The sequence below is a fragment of the Oncorhynchus gorbuscha genome, linkage group LG25 (assembly GCF_021184085.1).
Source record: "Oncorhynchus gorbuscha isolate QuinsamMale2020 ecotype Even-year linkage group LG25, OgorEven_v1.0, whole genome shotgun sequence".
Classification (NCBI taxonomy): Eukaryota; Metazoa; Chordata; class Actinopteri; order Salmoniformes; family Salmonidae; genus Oncorhynchus; species Oncorhynchus gorbuscha.
In genome coordinates this window covers 22,307,760-22,313,759 of record NC_060197.1, presented here as the reverse complement: position 1 = coordinate 22,313,759, position 6,000 = coordinate 22,307,760, and positions in this window count along the sequence as shown.

Genomic DNA, 6,000 nt, shown 5'->3' with positions numbered 1-6,000 from the left:
CCCGTACCATTCTGATAACTCCGTGAAAGACATAACTCTACCATTCCAATTTAAAATGTAACTTTTAAACAAAATACCCTTTTAAACACCTTTTCCATAAATACAGGTATTTTATCAGCCAGCACATTTGAGTTTAACCATAATATTTGTTCTATGTTTTCAGGGGGATGAAATTTAAATACATATGAACCACCTCTGTAATGCTTGTTTGAAAAGGAGAGATAAGAAAAAGGTTTGATTTTCAATTTAAAAAAAAAATAGACATGTCAATATGGTCCACATACTTTTGTATATATAATGTGTATACAGTGTATTCTTTGTGGCACTATTGAAACAAAGCAACTCAGATAAGGCCCTAGGCAGCCAGCCTGATCACTATAAATAAACTTTGATTTCAGACATTTGAAAAGGTCCTGAGAATGTTGATACGTGCCTAGCTCGGTGCTCACCAAATTTTTGTAAAAAAATACTTGTGATGCTCGGAGTCGAAGCACGCTGCTCAGGCCACTGTGCCACCGCACTTCACAATGCTCTTGTCATGTTTTGTCATAGATTGTCATGTCTTGTCCCTGTGCTTCCTCTTCTATTCGTTTCCCCCTGCTGGTCTTAATAGGTTCTTTCCCCCTCTCTATCCCTCTCTCTCTCTCTATCGTTCCGTTCCTGCTCCCAGCTGTTCCTCATTCTCCTAACTACCTCGTTTACTCTTTCACACCTGTCCCCTATTTTGCCCTCTGATTAAGTCCCTATTTCTCTCTCTGTTTCCGCTTCTGTCCTTGTCGGATCCTTGTTTGCTGTACTGTGTTCTTGTTCCGTCCTGTCGTGTTTTTGCCTTCATCAGATGCTGCGTGTGAGCAGGTGTCTCTATCAGCTACGGCCTGCGCCTACCCGAAGCGACCTGCAGTCTGTGGCCGCTTCTCCTGTTATTCCCCTCTACAGACTAGAGGATTTCTGTTATTCCCCGTTTGGACATTACCTGTTAAGAATTCAGGATTAGTCGTTTTCTGTTTGGACTGGATTAAACTCTGTTTCTGTTAAGTCGCTTTTAGGTCCTCATTCACCTGCATAACAGAAGGATCCGACCAAGAATGGACCCAGCAACTACGGATCCTCGCAACTCAGCCGTCGAGATCCAGGGAGCGATGCTCTGCAGACACGAGCAGGAATTGTCTGCTGCTCGTCATGCCGTTGAGACCCTGGCCGCTCAGGTCTCCGACCTCTCAAGACAGTTTCACAATCTCCGTCTCGAGCCACCAGCTACTTCCTGGTCTTCCGAGTCTCCGGAACCAAGAGTTAATAACCCACGTGTTACTCTGGGCAGCCCACTGAATGCCGCTCCTTTCTTACCCAGTGTGATATTGTGTTCTCTCTCCAGCCCAACACATACTCAAGGGATAGAGCTCGTATCGCCTACGTCATATCACTCCTTACTGGACGGGCTCGGGAGTGGGGCACAGCTATCTGGGAGTATCAGAACTTTAAAGAGGAGATGATACGGGTTTTTGATCGTTCAGTTTTGGGGAAGGAGGCTTCCAGGGCCCTGGCTTCTGTCAAGGTGATCGATCCATAACGGATTACTCTATAGAGTTTCGCACTCTTGCTGCCTCCAGTGACTGGAACGAGCCGGCGTTGCTCGCTCGTTTTCTGGAGGGACTCCACGCTGAGGTTAAGGATGAGATTCTCTCCCGGGAGGTTCCTTCCAGCGTGGATTCTTTGATTGAACTCGCCATCCGCATAGAACGACGGGTAGATCTTCGTCACCGAGCTTGTGGAAGAGAGCTCGCGTTAACGGTGTCCCCCCTCTCCGCATCTCAACCATCTCCTCCCACTGGCTCAGGTGTTGAGCCCATGCAGCTGGGAGGTATTCGCATCTCGACTAAGGAGAGGGAACGGAGAATCACCAACCACCTCTGTCTCTATTGCGGTTCTGCTGGACATTTTGTCATTTCATGTCCAGTAAAAGCCAGAGCTCATCAGTAAGCGGAGGGCTACTGGTGAGCGCTACTACTCAGGTCTCTCCATCAAGATCCTGTACTACCTTGTCGGTCCATCTACGCTGGACCGGTTCGGCAGCTTCCTGCAGTGCCTTGATAGACTCTGGGGCTGAGGGCTGTTTTATGGACGAAGCATGGGCTCGGAAACATGACATTCCTCTCAGACATTTAGGGGAGCCCACGCCCATGTTCGCCTTGGATGGTAGTCTCCTCCCCAGTATCTTATGTGAGACACTACCTTTAAGCCTCACAGTATCTGGTAACCACAGTGAGACCATTTCTTTTTTGATTTTTCGTTCACCTTTTACACCTGTTGTTTTGGGTCATCCCTGGCTAGTATGTCATAATCCTTCTATTAATTGGTCTAGTAATTCTATCCTATCCTGGAACGTTTCTTGTCAAATGTTTAATGTCTGCTATCCCTCCTGTTTCTTCTGTTCCCTCTTCACAGGAGGAACCTGGTGATTTGACAGGGGTGCCGGAGGAATATCATGATCTGCGCACGGTCTTCAGTCGGTCCAGAGCCACCTCCCTTCCTCCTCACCGGTCGTATGATTGTTGTATTGATCTCCTTCCGGGGACCACTCCCCCCTGGGGTAGACTATACTCTCTGTCGGCTCCCGAACGTAAGGCTCTCGAAGATTATCTGTCTGTTTCTCTCGACGCCGGTACCGTTGTGCCTTCTTCCTCTCCCGCCGGAGCGGGGGTTTTTTTTGTTAAGAAGAAGGACGGTATCCTGCGCCCCTGCGTGGATTATCGAGGGCTGAATGACATAACGGTTAAGAATCGTTATCCGCTTCCCCTTATGTCGTCAGCCTTCGAGATTCTGCAGGGAGCCAGGTTCTTTACAAAGTTGGACCTTCGTAACGCTTACCATCTCGTGCGCATCAGGGAGGGGGACGAGTGGAAAACGGCGTTTAACACGCCGTTAGGGCATTTTGAATACCGGGTTCTGCCGTTCGGTCTCGCTAATGCTCCAGCTGTCTTTCAGGCATTAGTGAATGATGTACTGAGAGACATGCTGAACATCTTTGTTTTCGTTTACCTTGAAGATATCCTGATTTTTTCACCGTCACTCCAGATTCATGTTCAGCACGTTCGACGTGTCCTCCAGCGCCTTTTAGAGAATTGTCTCTATGTGAAGGCTGAGAAGTGCACCTTTCATGTCTCCTCCGTCACATTTCTCGGTTCTGTTATTTCCGCTGAAGGCATTCAGATGGATCCCGCTAAGGTCCATGCTGTCAGCGATTGGCCCGTCCCTAAGTCACGTGTCGAGTTGCAGCGCTTTCTCGGTTTCGCGAATTTCTATCTGCGTTTCATTCGTAATTTCGGTCAAGTGGCAGCTCCTCTCACAGCCCTTACATCTGTGAAGACGTGCTTTAAGTGGTCCGGTTCCGCCCAGGGAGCTTTTGATCTCCTCAAGAAGCGTTTTACATCCGCTCCTATCCTTGTGTCATGTTTTGTCATATATTGTCTTGTCCTTGTGCTTTCCCTTCTGTTCGTTTCCCCCTGCTGGTCTTATTAGGTTTGTTCCCTTTTTCTATCCCTCTCTCTCCCCCTCCCTCTCTCTCTTCTCTCTATCGTTCCGTTCCTGCTCCCAGCTGTTCCTCATTCTCCTAACTCACTCATTTACTCTTTTCACACCTGTCCCCTATTTTGCCCTCTGATTAGAGTCCCTATTTCTCCCCTTGTTTTCCGCTTCTGTCCTTGTCGGATCCTTGTATGATGTTCGCTGTGCTGTGTCCTTGTCTCGCCCTGTCGTGTTTTGTCTCCTTCAGATGCTGCGTGTGAGCAGGTGTCTTAGTCTGCTACGGTCGGTGCCTTCCCGAAGCTACCTGCAGTCAATGGTCGAGTCTCCAGTCTGTCTTGGTTACTACGAGTGGATTTAAGTTTTTTCCTGTTTTGTTTTCTTCTTGATTTTTCCAGGATTATTACTTTTGTCATAGACTGGAATAAAGACTCTGTTTTCGTTAAGTCGCTTTTGGGTCCTCATTCACCAGCATAACACCTTGTTACTCCTGACGTCACTAAACAATTCATTGTCGAGGTTGACGCATCAGAGGTGGGCGTGGGAGCCATTCTGTCCCAGCGCTCCCATTCTGACGATAAGGTCCATCCCTGCGCGTATTTTTCTCATCGCCTGTCGCCGTCGGAACGCAACTATGATGTGGGTAACCGCGAACTGCTCGCCATCCGCTTAGCCCTAGGCGAATGGCGACAGTGGTTGGAGGGGGCGACCGTTCCTTTTGTCGTTTGGACTGACCATAAGAACCTTGAGTACATCCGTTCTGCCAAACGACTCAATGCGCGTCAAGCTCGTTGGGCGTTGTTTTTCGCTCGTTTCGAGTTCGTGATTTCTTATCGCCCGGGTACTAAGAACACCAAGCCTGATGCTTTATCCCGTCTCTTCAGTTCTTCTTTAACCTCTACCGACCCCGAGGGGATTCTCCCTGAAGGGCGTGTTGTCGGGTTGACTGTCTGGGGAATTGAGAGACACTCCGTCGCCGCGCGCTTGTCCTAGTAACCTTCTTTTCGTTCCTGTTTCTACTCGTCTGGCTGTTCTTCAGTGGGCTCACTCTGCCAAGTTAGCTGGCCACCCCGGCGTTCGGGGTACGCTTGCTTCTATTCGCCAGCGGTTTTGGTGGCCTACTCAGGAGCGTGACACGCGCCGTTTCGTGGCTGCTTGTTCGGACTGCGCGCAGACTAAGTCAGATAACTCTCCTCCTGCCGGTCGTCTCAGACCGCTTCCCATTCCTTCTCGACCATGGTCTCACATCGCCTTAGACTTTATTACCGGTCTGCCTTCGTCAGCGGGGAAGACTGTGATTCTAACGGTTGTCGATAGGTTCTCTAAGGCGGCTCATTTTATTCCCTCGCTAAGCTTCCTTCCGCTAAGGAGACGGCACAAATCATCATTGAGAATGTGTTCAGAATTCATGGCCTCCCGTTAGACGCCGTTTCGGACAGAGGTCCGCAATTCACGTCTCAGTTTTGGAGGGAGTTCTGTCGTTTGATTGGTGCTTCCGTCAGTCTCTCTTCCGGTTTTCATCCCCAGTCTAACGGTCAAGCAGAACGGGCCAATCAGACGATTGGTCGCATATTACGCAGTCTTTCTTTTCGAAACCCTGCGTCTTGGGCAGAACAGCTCCCCTGGGCAGAATACGCTCACAACTCGCTTCCTTCGTCTGCTACCGGGCTATCTCCTTTTCAGAGTAGTCTTGGGTACCAGCCCCCTCTGTTCTCGTCCCAGCTCGCCGAGTCCAGCGTTCCCTCCGCTCAGGCTTTTGTCCAACGTTGTGAGCGCACCTGGAGGAGGGTCAGGTCTGCACTTTGCCGTTATAGGGCGCAGACTGTGAGAGCCGCCAATAAACGTAGGATTAAGAGTCCTAGGTATTGTCGCGGTCAGAGAGTGTGGCTTTCCACTCGTAACCTTCCCCTTACGACAGCTTCTCGCAAGTTGACTCCGCGGTTCATTGGTCCGTTCCGTATTTCTCAGGTCGTTAATCCTGTCGCAGTGCGACTTCTTCTTCCGCGACATCTTCGTCGCGTCCACCCAGTCTTCCATGTCTCCTGTGTCAAGCCCTTTCTTCGCGCCCCGTTCGTCTCCCCCCCATCCTTGTCGAGGGCGCACCTATTTACAGGGTACGGAAGATCATGGACATGCGTTCTCGGGGACGTGGTCACCAGTACTTAGTGGATTGGGAGGGGTACGGTCCTGAGGAGAGGAGTTGGGTTCCATCTCGGGACGTGCTGGACCGTTCGTTGATCAAGGATTTCCTCCGTTGCCGCCAGGGTTCCTCCTCGAGTGCGCCAGGAGGCGCTCGGTGAGTGGGGGGGTACTGTCATGTTTTGTCATAGATTGTCATGTCTTGTCCCTGTGCTTCCTCTTCTATTCGTTTCCCCCTGCTGGTCTTATTAGGTTCTTTCCCTCTCTCTATCCCTCTCTCTCTCTCTCTCTCTCTCTATCGTTCCGTTCCTGCTCCCAGCTGTTCCTCATTCTCCTAACTAC